This window comes from Vanellus vanellus, assembly GCF_965231255.1.
Source record: "Vanellus vanellus genome assembly, contig: HAP1_SCAFFOLD_795, whole genome shotgun sequence".
NCBI classification, from domain to species: Eukaryota; Metazoa; Chordata; class Aves; order Charadriiformes; family Charadriidae; genus Vanellus; species Vanellus vanellus.
Genome location: NW_028126684.1, coordinates 57,019 through 71,752, shown reverse-complemented (window position 1 = coordinate 71,752; position 14,734 = coordinate 57,019). Strand labels below are relative to the sequence as shown.

Below are 14,734 nucleotides of genomic sequence, written 5' to 3'. Positions count from 1 at the left end.
ATGGGAACGAAACCCCAGAAGACTACTCTGTGGAAACGGGAATCTCAACGAGGGAGCCGCACGTGCCGCCTGGCTTGCCGCCGCAAGTGGAGACCGATCGGCAAGATCCGCAACATAATACGCGCTGGAAGGAAGGACGCTTTAAAGTAGACTATCGAGACGAGAACTGCTGGACAGGCACTACGCTGATGAGGTGATGCTCTCTAGACACTCTGGAGGGCCAGCGAGGTGCCTCCTGATCAAAAAAGGAGCAATGGAGACTTTGAGACCAGAAGAAGGTATTACGCAAGACACAGAAAACAGGCCGTGCAAACTACGTGATGACAAACATGAGCCGGAACTGCCCTGACCGGTGCAGGTTACCCTCACGCTGAAGAGTAACCCCCTCTCTTCACCTGCCCAAAGGGGACCGGTACCGGGGCAGCCCTCTGCCCTACGCTAACTTTAAAACCCATCTCTCCGGTTGCTGACCCTGTCCCCTCCCTCCCCAAACAATCTCGGCCGCCAGTCCATCCGCTGAGCTTTCAGAGAGCCTGGGCTCCAAAGCCATCCTCGATGAAAAAAACCCCCGATTGGCAAACAGCATTAATCCTGCAGGTGATAGATTCTTCGTCGCCTGCAAAAACAAACAAAAAAAATGCACACACAATACTGCCGTTGGGAAGCATCGCGTCGGTCAACATAAACTTCTCCTGTAACAGCCCCTGCCTCGGACACGCCGTGGTGTTCTGCTCACCTGCTCTGCACGGATTCCCGAGTTGGATGCTGTGACCGTCATTGTTCTGGCACCTGACAGAATCAAGAATTCAAACTGGGGATAAACAACGACAAAACAACCAAGTGTAACTGCACTCGCAGAGGCAGCGGTCACATCTTCCCTCTAATACCGGAAACGATGACCCACCTTCTCACGGTACTCCGCTCGGCTCTGCTGCGTCACCCTGGGCAGCTGGTCCCGCTATGTCTGAAAAAACAACATCGACGATCAGCTGGACGCAGAGAGATAGCTTCGTAACGCTTAAGTCTGGTTCCTATTTAGAAACATCATCTGGCAGCTCGCCAGAAAAAACACCCACAAACTTCAAGCCCCACGCATAGCAGCCTTTGCTTCTTTGAGATGCGGTCTCCGGCGCTACCGCTGAACGGCCCCTCCTGCAGAGCTCTGCCCTTCCCCATAAAGCGTTAATGAAAAACCTGTTCGCAAAACCCGCTGATGGCCGCTCGGTCCGAAATAACCTTACCGACATTGCCTCGACACACCAACATATTAACAGTAGAATATTACGGCTATCCCACCTACGCCTGACTCTACACCCCCGGGCAGGGCGACTCCGAGCCACGAAGACATGCACAGATACTACACAGAACACCACAAACAATGTGCCTCAAAGGTGAGAGAAAACTCTCAGTGAGAAGAATGACACCGGGATGGAAGTCGTTGTCGGGCAAGAAGACCTGCAAGACCGCAACGGTGATGGGAGGAGGCTCTGGGAAACACCCCCAATTAAAAAAAAAAAAAAAAAAAAAAAAAAAAAGAGTAGGACTCCAAGGCCTGTGACGAGAAATGACTCTCAAAACCGAGATGATGTATGTGCACGAAGCCCGGCTTCAAGCCCTACAAACATAAGGATGAAGGGAACGAGACACGGTCCCTGAAAATGGATGGGTAGAGAGCAGAGCTGCTCGTGCAGCCGGGAACGATGCTACAAAAGCGGAGCGACCGAAAAGTCTTCCGATCAAGACCGATCCACGCTTTAAGCTCATAAAGCGACAAGAGTAACACCCGGTTGGCACCGTGCTGATGAGTACTGGCGATTGAACCCCACGGGCTGCGCCTGAGACATGTGTCATGCTCCTTGTGCAAAGAGCAACGAGGACATTAAGAACTGAGGAAGCTCTATGACACATAAGACGTATCACACAGACTATACGACAACAGACACAGGCTGAAACCGCCCTGCCCGGCACATGCTAGCGTTGCACTGAGGAGTAACCTGCTCCCCCTTTACCTGCCCAAAGGAGACAGCTCCTGGACAGCCCTCTGCCCTACGCTACCTTTAAAACCTGTCCCTGCAATTGCCGACCTCGTCCCCACCTTCCCCCGACCCCACCGCGGTGCCGCTCCCTCGACTTATCTTTCAGAGGGCCGGGAGGCTTAATCCATTCGCAACGAGAAAAACCACAGTCTGCCGACAGGATTCATGCAGCTGTCACCAGTCTCCTCTTCATCACCTTTAAAGAAAGACCCAAACAGCACACAACACTGCCGTCAGTCGGCATCACGTCAGTCAAGACGGACCTTTACCGCAACACGCCCCTCCTCAGAAGTGCCGCTGCATTTCTGATTACCTGCTCCGTGTCGACTACAAAGTCAAATGCTGCGGCTGCGTGTGAGCCAACACGGGCGGGGCGCAGGAAGAGCCACAAAAACACAGGTGAAGTGCGACGAGTAAGTTTTTTGTCATTACATCACCAGCCGGGAAACTCCCAAAGTGGGGCCTGGGCAGAGGCACACGAGCACAGATCCAGGCACCGATCTGTCTGTGCTCGAGGATCACCAAATGTGCTGTTTGCACCTGTATATTGGGGATTGCGCGGCCAGAGTTCACTGCCGCGCTTTGCCCTTTCCCACAGGAGGGCAGGAATCTCAAGCTTGTCCAACGGGGTGCTTCCGAGTCTCTCGCAGGCTGACGTTATCAAAACGCAGATGGTCTGCCTGTCAAGCACACGAGACTAAACAGTGATTAGTATGGTATACCTGTTCTTCTACACCCCAGCTTCGAGTCACTTAGGCAGGTTTAGAATCCTCCTTGACATCCTTCTGTTTCTTCTCCTGTGCAGACGGTCATCATTTGTGGCACCTAAAAGACCGAGAGACTCAAAATTACCATTGCGCTCGCAAGAAGTCACTTACCCTGTGTGCCTCCTCTCGACTACCTGGCTCGCCTCAAACCCTCGCCCGCTCCCAAAGGCGGCCCGCACAGTGCCTGCAAAGTAAAAGGGAGAAAAGCTTCACTGAGCTGACACGTGATACTTTGCTGTTAGACACTAAAGGGGCCCGCGACGGCCTCGCCGGCTCGAACCGTTCACGGGCTTGTGGCATTGTTCATCTGAGCCTATGTGCGGCACCTGCAAAAACACAAGCAGAGCAGCACATGCTGAGATACAGTCTGAAACTTTAGGCTGTGGATAACAATTCCCATCTCCCGCTGCTTTACCTTGACAGCTTGCCGGCCCAGCCTCCGTCACTTTGGATTGCCGCTTTCGGTCTTGCACCCCACCTGTAAAATACAAGCGGCACAGGTTCCTTAAAACTTGACTGGCCTGAAAAACAACTGGTACTTCAGCCTGCCGATCGCCGGTCACCTGGACAGAGTCAGCCACTGAGTCAGCTCGTTGCTTCAGGGATTGAAATTGAAAAAAACGATACCATAAATGCTGTCATAGAGCCACCATTCACATCTTCCCTCTAATGCCGCACATGGCGACCCGCCTTCTTATAGTGCTCCGATTGACTCTGCTACATCGCCCTGCACAGCTTGTCCCTCTGCATCTGAAAAACAACATCAAACGAGTCACCTGGGAAGCGATGGCTTCCTCATTCCGATGGTCACATTCCCAATTACAAATACTATCTAGATTCCAACTACAGCCTGTCATAACAAAAAAAAAAAACCAAACTCAAAGTGCCATACGAAGCAGCCTTTTTGGTTTTTAAGGTGCAGACTCCTGCACTACCGCTGACCAGCACGTCCAACGTGGCACGGCTCATCTCAAAAACCACTAATGGAAGCACTGTCCATACAGCCTGCTGATGGCTACGCGATCCCAGATGACTGTACCACCTTGGCCCCAGCAGCCTGGACACAGCAACATGTTAACCATAGACTCTTACTCCTATCCCACCTACCCCTGACTCGACACCCCCGGGCAGGGCGGTTCCGAGCCACACAAACACAGATGGACAGACTGACGCTACGCAAAATCCTACAATGTACCTCAAAGATGAGAGAAAACTCTCAGCGAGAATGACGACACCTCGACCAAAGACGTCATCAAGCAAAAGGATGAGCGAGTCCGTAATGGTGAAGTGAGGGGCCTCGACGGAAACCCCGGAGAACGTGCAGAACGTCACGACCCGTGACAAGAAGCGACTCGCCAAACTGCGAAGATGAAGCCCGGTTTTCTGCATGTACAAGACCTAAGAGCGTAACGATGCGGGGCAGAAGGCCCGCGCCCTGAAAACGGATGGCCAGAGAGCAGAGCTGCTCACGCAGCTGGGAACCGCGCCGCAAATGAGGACCGTCCAGACATTTCCGTGACACCGCACCTATCCACGCTTTAGGCTTTTAATGCAAGAAAAGCGGCGCCCGACTGGCGCTATGCCGATGAGAACAGGCGTTCGAGACTCCAGGGGTGCTACCTGAGGCACTGTGCCTTGCTCCTGGAGCATAAACCCGACATCGAGATCTGACAAAGGTCTAATACACCAAAGACAGACCACACCGATGACACCGCAGACACAGGCTGGAACCGCCCTGCCCGGCACACGCTACCGTCGGGCTGAAGAGTAACCCGCTCCCCTTACCTGCCTAAAGGGGATTGCTCCGCGACAGCCCTCTGCCCTACGCTAACTTTAAAAGCCATCCCTGCGACTCCCAAACTTGTCCCGCCCCCCCCAAACAGTTTCCACCGACATTTCCTCAGCTTATCTTTCAAAGAGCGATGAGTCCGAAGCCATCCTCAACAAGAAAAACACCACAAGCAGCCAAATGGATTGATCCTGCATTCACCAGGTTTCTCTTCATCATCTGAAAAAAAAAAAAAAAGTTATTCACACAACAAAACCACACATGAATCTGCAGACCGAAGCGATATTGACTGATGACGCTGTTGTCAACACGCAATTTTCCTGTGCCATCCCCAGCTCAGATGCGCCGTGGCATTCCGCTCGCCTGCTCTCCACTGATGCCACAGTCGCATGCTGTGACGCTCATTGTTTGTAGCGTTTAAGAGTCACAAAATTACAATTGCATTTAAATAACTCACCAGCCCCAGGCGCCTCCTCTCTACAACACAGCTCGCCTAAAATTCTCCTCCAATTCCAAATGCAGCCTGCACAGTACCTGCAAATCCAAAGGGAAATGCTTCACTGAGCTACCACAGAATACTTTGCTACGAGACGCCTACCCTGCCCACAACCCCCTCACCTGCTCCTACGGCTCGACAGCACGCGGCAGCACCCCACCGAGCCTGCGTGCGGCACCTGCAAAAATCCAAGAGATACAGCACATGCTGAGACACTGCCCTCAACCGTAGCCCCTGGCCACCGATTCGCATCTCCCGCCCCTTCCACGTGACAACTCGCCGGCCCGTCCTCTACCGCTTTGGGTCACCGCCTTCACCCTTGCGCGCCACCTGTAAGACACAAACAACACCGGTCGCTTATCACTTCACTGGCAATACAACACCCAGACAACTAACTGCTACCCAATCACTCATCTTACCTGCACTGAATCAGCCCTGGTGCCCGTATCCCACGGTGCTCCTTGCTTCAAGCTTCCAACTGAAACAGAAAAATACCCTGATGTAGTCATCGCAGAGCCACCGCTCACAGCTTCCCTCTAAGACCACACACCTACCCACCTTCTGACAGAGCTCCGCTCGGCTCTCCTACGTCGCCCCACACAGCGCGTCCCCCTGTGCCTGAAAAAACAATATCAAAGAAGTCACCTGGAGACGGAGAGATAGCTTCATAATGACAAATGTTCCCATTGACGAGTGTCATCTACAGCCCAACTACAACCTGCCAGAACCAAAGCCCACTAATCTTAAACTCCACACAAAGCAGCCTCAATACCTTGGAGAGGCAATCTCCGTCGATACTGCTTAACAGCCTCTCCCTCATAGCTCTGCTGCGCCCCTAAGAACATTACCAAAAAAAGCTGCCCACGCAACCCGCCGATGGCTACTCGATCCCAGGTGACTGTACCACCTTGGCCCCAACAGCCTAGCCAGAACACTGGGTTAAGCACACACTCTTACTGCCATCCCACCTACCCCTGACTCGACACCCCCGGGCAGGGCGGCTCCGAGCCACACAAACACACAGATGGACAGATTGACGCTACACAAAATCCTACAATGTACCTCAAAGATGAGGGAAAACTCTCAGCGAGAATGACGACACCTCGACCAAAGACGTCATCGAGCAAAATGATGAGCGAGACCGTAATGGTGAAGTGAGGGGCCTCGACGGAAACCCCGGAGAACGTGCAGAACGTCACGACCCGTGACAAGAAGCGACTCGCCAAACTGCGAAGATGTACATGCAGAAAGCCGGGCTTCAAGACCTAAGAGCGTAACGATGCGGGGCAGAAGGCCCGCGCCCTGAAAACGGATGGCCAGAGAACAGAGCTGCTCACGCAGCTGGGAACCGCGCCGCAAATGAGGACCGTCCAGACACTTCCGTGACACCGCACCTATCCACGCTTTAGGCTTTTAATGCAAGAAAAGCGGCGCCCGACTGGCGCTATGCCGATGAGAACAGGCGTTCGAGACTCCAGGGGTGCTACCTGAGGCACTGTGCCTTGCTCCTGGAGCATAAACCCGACATCGAGATCTGACAAAGGTCTAATACACCAAAGACAGACCACACCGATGACACCGCAGACACAGGCTGGAACCGCCCTGCCCGGCACACGCTACCGTCGGGCTGAAGAGTAACCCGCTCCCCTTACCTGCCTAAAGGGGATTGCTCCGCGACAGCCCTCTGCCCTACGCTAACTTTAAAAGCCATCCCTGCGACTCCCAAACTTGTCCCGTCCCCCCCAAACAGTTTCCACCGACATTTCCTCAGCTTATCTTTCAAAGAGCGATGAGTCCGAAGCCATCCTCAACAAGAAAAACACCACAAGCAGCCAAATGGATTGATCCTGCATTCACCAGGTTTCTCTTCATCATCTGAAAAAAAAAAAAAAAAAAAGTTATTCACACAACAAAACCACACATGAATCTACAGACCGAAGCGATATTGACTGATGACGCTGTTGTCAACACGCAATTTTCCTGTGCCATCCCCAGCTCAGATGCGCCGTGGCATTCCGCTCGCCTGCTCTCCACTGATGCCACAGTCGCATGCTGTGACGCTCATTGTTTGTAGCGTTTAAGAGTCACAAAATTACAATTGCATTTAAATAACTCACCAGCCCCAGGCGCCTCCTCTCTACAACACAGCTCGCCTAAAATTCTCCTCCAATTCCAAATGCAGCCTGCACAGTACCTGCAAATCCAAAGGGAAATGCTTCACTGAGCTACCACAGAATACTTTGCTACGAGACGCCTACCCTGCCCACAACCCCCTCACCTGCTCCTACGGCTCGACAGCACGCGGCAGCACCCCACCGAGCCTGCGTGCGGCACCTGCAAAAATCCAAGAGATACAGCACATGCTGAGACACTGCCCTCAACCGTAGCCCCTGGCCACCGATTCGCATCTCCCGCCCCTTCCACGTGACAACTCGCCGGCCCGTCCTCTACCGCTTTGGGTCACCGCCTTCACCCTTGCGCGCCACCTGTAAGACACAAACAACACCGGTCGCTTATCACTTCACTGGCAATACAACACCCAGACAACTAACTGCTACCCAATCACTCATCTTACCTGCACTGAATCAGCCCTGGTGCCCGTATCCCACGGTGCTCCTTGCTTCAAGCTTCCAACTGAAACAGAAAAATACCCTGATGTAGTCATCGCAGAGCCACCGCTCACAGCTTCCCTCTAAGACCACACACCTACCCACCTTCTGACAGAGCTCCGCTCAGCTCTCCTACGTCGCCCCGTACAGCACGTCCCCCTGCGCCTGAAAAAACAATATCAAAGAAGTCACCTGGAGACGGAGAGATAGCTTCATAATGACAAATGTTCCCATTGACGAGTGTCATCTACAGCCCAACTACAACCTGCCAGAACCAAAGCCCACTAATCTTAAACTCCACACAAAGCAGCCTCAATACCTTGGAGAGGCAATCTCCGTCGATACTGCTTAACAGCCTCTCCCTCATAGCTCTGCTGCGCCCCTAAGAACATTACCAAAAAAAGCTGCCCACGCAACCCGCCGATGGCTACTCGATCCCAGGTGACTGTACCACCTTGGCCCCAACAGCCTAGCCAGAACACTGGGTTAAGCACACACTCTTACTGCCATCCCACCTACCCCTGACTCGACACCCCCGGGCAGGGCGGCTCTGAGCCACACAAACACACAGATGGACAGATTGACGCTACACAAAATCCTACAATGTACCTCAAAGATGAGGGAAAACTCTCAGCAAGAATGACGACACCTCGACCAAAGACGTCATCGAGCAAAATGATGAGCGAGACCGTAATGGTGAAGTGAGGGGCCTCGACGGAAACCCCGGAGAACGTGCAGAACGTCACGACCCGTGACAAGAAGTGACTCACCAAACTGCGAAGATGTACATGCAGAAAGCCGGGCTTCAAGACCTAAGAGCGTAACGATGCGGGGCAGAAGGCCCGCGCCCTGAAAACGGATGGCCAGAGAGCAGAGCTGCTCACGCAGCTGGGAACCGCGCCGCAAATGAAGACCGTCCAGACACTTCCGTGACGCCGCACCTATCCACGCTTTAGGCTTTTAATGCAAGAAAAGCGGCGCCCGACTGGCGCTATGCCGATGAGAACAGGCGTTCGAGACTCCAGGGGTGCTACCTGAGGCACTGTGCCTTGCTCCTGGAGCATAAACCCGACATCGAGATCCGACAAAGGTCTAATACACCAAAGACAGACCACACCGATGACACCGCAGACACAGGCTGGAACCGCCCTGCCCGGCGCACGCTACCGTCGGGCTGAAGAGTAACCCGCTCCCCTTACCTGCCTAAAGGGGATTGCTCTGCGACAGCCCTCTGCCCTACACTAACTTTTACAAATCCTTTCCCACAATTGTCTCCCTTGTCCCCTCTCCTGCGCCTGTTCTTCAACTCATCTTTCAAAGGGCCGGGCGTCCAAATCCATCCTTGACTTAACACGCAAAAAACAGCTAGCTGGTATGTTCCTGCAGTCACCGGGTCCATCATCTGCAAAATAAAGAAATAAAAAACCCCACCAAATCCAGAGTCATAAGCAACAATTAATTACAGCACCTAAGACACCAAAGAAACACAAAATTACCATTGCGCTTGCATAAAGTCACAGGTCACATGCTCCTCCTCGATACTACTCGGCCCACCTCAAATGCAGGAGACCGCAATGGAACAGACCTCATCGACACCCAAATCCAACTGCAAAACCTCTGAGAAAGTCTGAGGAACCTGCCTCCCTTTCCCCTGTCCCAAAGCTTCAAAACCCCCTTCTCTTCTCCTGAACTGACAGGGAAGGAACCCCGCTTCTTCCAGACAACTCCTGCCCTGTATGAGAGCCTCTGAACCCCCTCTTGTCAGCTGCCCCTCGGGAGCTGCTCTTCCGAGCCGTGCCCTGCAGGCAGCTCCTTTCTTCCCACGGACTCTGGGCTGCGTTACAGACCCACAAAGCCAGTGAAAACCACTATACCTTGAATCTCTGCTACTTTCTTGAGAAATGCTAACACTTCATATACGGATGTATACAAGATGCTCACCCTAGCGCCCGCTAGATAATCTTATCGTTGCTCTTATTAAGAAAATTTATATTAGCAACTTACGCTGTATGTAACAAAACTGGTGAGAAAAACCCACAAAGTTCCATCTCCAATTAAGTCAGGAATTCCAAGAAAATGCAGGGTACCTGGAAAAAAAAAGAAATACGTACTATTAAACCATCTTACCATCCCTGAATGCTCAATATAAAACTACTAACCTAAAAAAAAAAAACCAGAAAAACCCACCTTTATTTTCTATTAAATACACTGCTGAACGTTAACTGGTCTGGAAGGTCTTTCCTAGAACTTATGAGCTCTCCTTCTCTAAATGTGAACGCACACCAGCCCGAACAGCTGAGCCGGCTCCAAAACTACATTTGACCACAGGATCAGCAAAAGACCTACACCGGAGACACCCAACTGCAGAATGAGCTCAGTCAGCAGAGGCTGTGGCTCATATACCCCGGGCCCCGCCTTCCGCCCTTCCCACAACCCCCCGGGAAGGGGTGGGATGGACCAGCAGAAGCCATAAAGGCCGCCACAGGGGTAGCAGCTCCTTTTCTCGTCAGCCTTAAGTTTACAGCCCGCGAGGGACTGAACAGGGAAAGTGGCGCTTACAAGAAAGGCCGATATCTGCTTTTCTACTGTGACTGAAGCGATGGCGTCAGCAATGTGACCGGGTAAGTAATTCAATTTAATGTTCCATTGCGTAGATAGAAAGAATTAGAAATCATACTAAGCCCTAAAAGACACTAGTTTACTAAATGTAATAATGATATTATCATCAAAATTTATGTGCTTTAGTTTCCTTTCAAACAAAATACAGAGGTACGGGGTCACGCTTTACTTTTAGCGGGACCGTGCATACTACCTACCTTCTGCCCGAATTATGTTCTGGATAGGATTGAACGACAAAGCGGAACTAGATCCCGTGAGAAAACCTTCCCAAAAATATCTCTGCTTGTACCGTACGTTATTTACTGTAAAGTGCTGACAATTTAGAGCCCTACGTGATCTCTCCTTGACCGATACCGTTAACGGAACTAGATGAGTCCGAGAGGACAGAAAGCACCAACACATGTGGAAATTCAACAAAAGTATCAGAAATGGTATGAAGCATTCTAAGTAACACCTGAGTACGTAAAACAAAAATAAATTGCAAAAGACAACCAAAACCACCACGGGAAATATGTCTATAAAAATAGATGAGGGCTTTCTAAGAGGAGATCTCAGCCAACGATAGGCATCTTTAGGGTACCGGATACGATATAGAAACATACTATAAGACAGACACCAAACAGGTGGCTCTGGAGCATACAGATGGTTTCGGAAAAAGTTCTATCAGAACAGGAGACGTGGTCAGAGGAATTAGAAAGGTCCCAAAGGGGCCAGAGAGACCAAAGGAGATGGGGAGATGTGACGAGCTCAAAAGGGAATTGAGCAAAATACAGATATCCTCGGGGACCAGGGGTGACAGGACAAAAAGACAGACCAGAGTAAGAGATGGGGACTCGGGAAGTGTTCTGAGGGGGAAAGAGGGGTGTGGAGTGCCCTCCGGAGCTAAAATGGGACTCCAGGACACAGCGGTTGTGTCACGAGAGCTCGGTGGGAGCAGCGGAGGAGTCCCAAGGGGCCTGAGAGCTCAAAGAAGCCTCAAAACTAAGGATGAGGAACTCCAAAGGGGATTTCGACAAAGTACAGATATTGTCAGGTCGCTGGGGACAGAATGAAGGCATCTTAAATTGCAAATAGTAAGCTAAGGGCGCTCTGAGGCGGACAAAAAAATACTACCAAAAGGAAGCTGAAGTGCTCTAAGAGCGCTGTGGAGTACGAGAAAGGACTCGGAACGCATGGCTATAGAGAATAGAGGCATTGGGAGGGGGCAGAGTAAGAAAAGAAGGCTCAGAGCCACGGCGGATGCCTCGGAGTTCCAGGAGGGCATCTGGGCAAATCACAGATGAATGAGTGAGAGAAGCACCTAATGGCGATACCCTCAATAGCAGAGAGAAAAATAAAGGAGCGTTGTATGGCAAAGAAAAACCAGAGGCTCTGACGGACCGAAAGAAAGGGAGATTAAGTGCTATGAGGTGCTGGGGAGATCGAGGAGGGTCTTGGGAAGCATCTTGATGGTGAGGAGAGGGGTATCTATGAGGGACCAAAGAAGGCTTGGGGATGACAAGGAGGAACTCGGGTGATCCTCTGAGTGGAGTACAGATGGTCTCGGGTCGCAGGGGACAGAATGCGCAATCCTAGGTAGTGTAGAAGAACAAATGAGTGGGTTTGAGCTCTACGGCTCAAAGATGGCCCCACCTAAAGAGCTACAAGATGGATGTGGAGCACAGGGAAAGTGTCGGAAGTCGGAGGGACAGAAAAATGACTGGGAACGCGATGACTGAATTTCAACAGAGTAACCGTGTCATTGGAGGCCCAGGAAACTAATAGAGGCACAGCTCGAGGGAAGAGAGGACGGAGGGACTGGGCTGGGTCTTGAAGAACGGTCTGGGAACACCTGCCCCCCGGAGTCGCGAGGTTCAGACCGGAACCCCTTCCTTTCTAAACTCCTCAGAAAGGAGTCTAGGTGGAACCGGTCTTAGCCTCTGACTGTAAATAAAGAGTTTGTGCCCCAGGTTCTGTCACAAAGTTGATTTATTAACAGCTCGGGGCCTCCAAAGAGGGACCCCGTGGGTTCTTTTCCTGTGCTTTTTAAAGCCTCACATTCTATTGCATAAGCTATTCATGCACATGTTAACGTGACGAGTGTGGCTCTTGACCGATCAAATTGTTCAACGGTTACGTGTCCTCTTTGATGACTGGAGTTTTAGTGCAGGTGATTTTACCGCCTTATGCAGTTTCAGGATCTCTCTGTCTCATCCGTTGATGTATGTCATCTGTCTTCTGATGATTCTGGGCAGAACGGTCCCGTTTTTCATTTCGAAGAATTACAGTTTCCCCTTGACTGAAACAGTCGCTCTAATTCATAATGTTAAGTATACAATCTTCATTATTATTACTTATACAATTTCATTAAGTTAGTTAGGTTACAATGTATCAAAGTCATGCAAAACTACTAGCTGTTCGTGCGCTAAGAAGGCGTTCCGCCAAAGTTTGCTACGTTGCTGTTACATCTTGCGGTCTAAGACTTTGCCGATCTAGCTAGAAACACTAGGGAAAACTTTGGTTTCCCACTCTGGGTAGCAGATACGGACTCAGGAACTCTTCCGAGGGAACAAAAGGGGTGTGATGCCTGCGATAAAGCTAAACGTATGCTAAGGGCAACCTTGAAAGCATCCGTAGGTGTTGTGACATGGTGAGAGAGACCAAAGAAGACTCAGGGACGTGAGGAGGGAGTCTGAAGAGGCTGGGGACCAAATGGAAGCACACTAGATGGCAGAGAGGACGATAAGAGAACTCTGAGGCACAAACAAAGAGAGGAGAGGTGTCTGAGGGTAAGAGCTCAGACAGAAAATTTGATCGGGGATCGAGTAAATAAGAAAGAAAATAAAAAAATAGCGATGGCAATCTCAAAAGATGTAGAAAGAAAATTTAAAAAGAGAGGGCACTAAGGAAAGGCAAGAAATAATTAAAAATACAGACAGCAAAGGAGATAAATGTTGACAGAAAGTCTTCAGAATATCCGTGATTAAAGAATCAAGGAAAAAAATTAGAAAATAGCAATGGCAAACTAAAATGCAGGATTAGGAAGAAAAGTTAAAAAGCAATAGCACAAAGGAAGACAATTTTTATAAGATGGCAAAGAGACTAAAAGTAGGCATAGCAAGAACATTAAAAAAGAGATAGGCAACAGGGGAAGTAAAGACAAAGATTAACGGCAAACTAAAACAGATGTAAAAGAGAATTTTAAAAGCGATGGCACTAAGGAAAGATGAGAAAATTAAAAAAGATAACCAATAAAGAGTATTAGGGAAACAGGCAAAAACCCAGAAACTGTGAACAGCGAACTGAATCAGACATGTAGAATGAAGATTTTCAAAACTGTCAGCATTAATGAAAGAAGAAAAAAGTTTAAAATAAACACAGACAATGAGATAAAAGCAGATAGAAAGAACAAGTTAAAAGCAAGAGCAATTAGACGAAGAAATAAATAAAAATGAAAATATAAAGACAGCAAACTAAATAAAAATCTTTGAAAGCAACAGGGTACATGACCAGCACAGAACACTTAATAAATGAGTATTGGCAACTTCATAAAAGTAAACATAGAAAGAGATATGGCAACAGGGTAAGACGCAGACAGGAAAACATTACAAAATGGGGATAGCTAACTGAATAAAAGTTCACCTAGTGATAAAATTTAAAAAGCAAACAGAATAAGAAACAGGAGAGGGAGAGAAAATACAGCAGACAAGCTTATACGTAAAGATAAAGACAGAGATTACTTACCAATTACTGTCACAGACAAACCAGGCTCAACTTGGGGAAGTTAAGTCATTGTTCCTCAAATAATGCAAATAAGAACAAATCCAAACCCCACCTTCCTGCCACCCCTCCCTCTTTTCCTGGGCGCCTCTTCTCTCCTGACTTCTCTACATCCCACCCCTGACCAACGCAGGGGACATGGCATGGGGGTTGCGGCTCCTTCCTCCTCAGGCTCTTTTTCTGCTCCAGTGGGGGGTCCCTTCCACGAGGCCGCAGGTCTCGCACAGGCTCTCGGCTTCCTTCAGGCACAGCCACCTGCTCCGGCCTCGGGTCCTCCACGCGCCGCAGGGGCACGTTGGCTCCACCCTGGACCTCCCTGGACTGCAGGGGAACAGCCTGCCTCACCATGGTCTTCACCACAGGCTGCAGGAGAACCTCTGCTCTGCTTCCTACCAGCGCTGCCGATGGGCTCAGCTTTAACCAGCAGCACATCCGTCTCAGCGTGGGAACTGGCTGTGCCCAACATGGGAACAACACCCGGTGTCTTCTCACAGAACCCACCCCTGCAGCCCCCGCCCGAGCTAACGACACCTCGCATGGTAAACCCAATGCAACAGCGATGGGCTACAAGCCAGGAAGAAGGAAGCAACAGGAAACCACGCTGACAGAGATGAAAAAAAAAAAAAAAAACAAAACACACAAAACAAAAAAGAGCAATG

The 14,734-nt window shown here is 50.4% G+C and overlaps 1 long non-coding RNA gene across 1 annotated transcript; it reads right to left on the bottom strand.

Moving 5' to 3' along the window:
* Nucleotides 1-502: 502 nt before the first annotated feature.
* LOC309685878 lies at nucleotides 503-1,029 on the bottom strand. Its single transcript, XR_014270502.1, has 3 exons — nucleotides 905-1,029; nucleotides 737-789; nucleotides 503-616 (listed from the first exon to the last, which is right to left on the bottom strand). It is a non-coding gene; the product is annotated as an uncharacterized lncRNA (long non-coding RNA).
* Nucleotides 1,030-14,734: the final 13,705 nt, after the last annotated feature.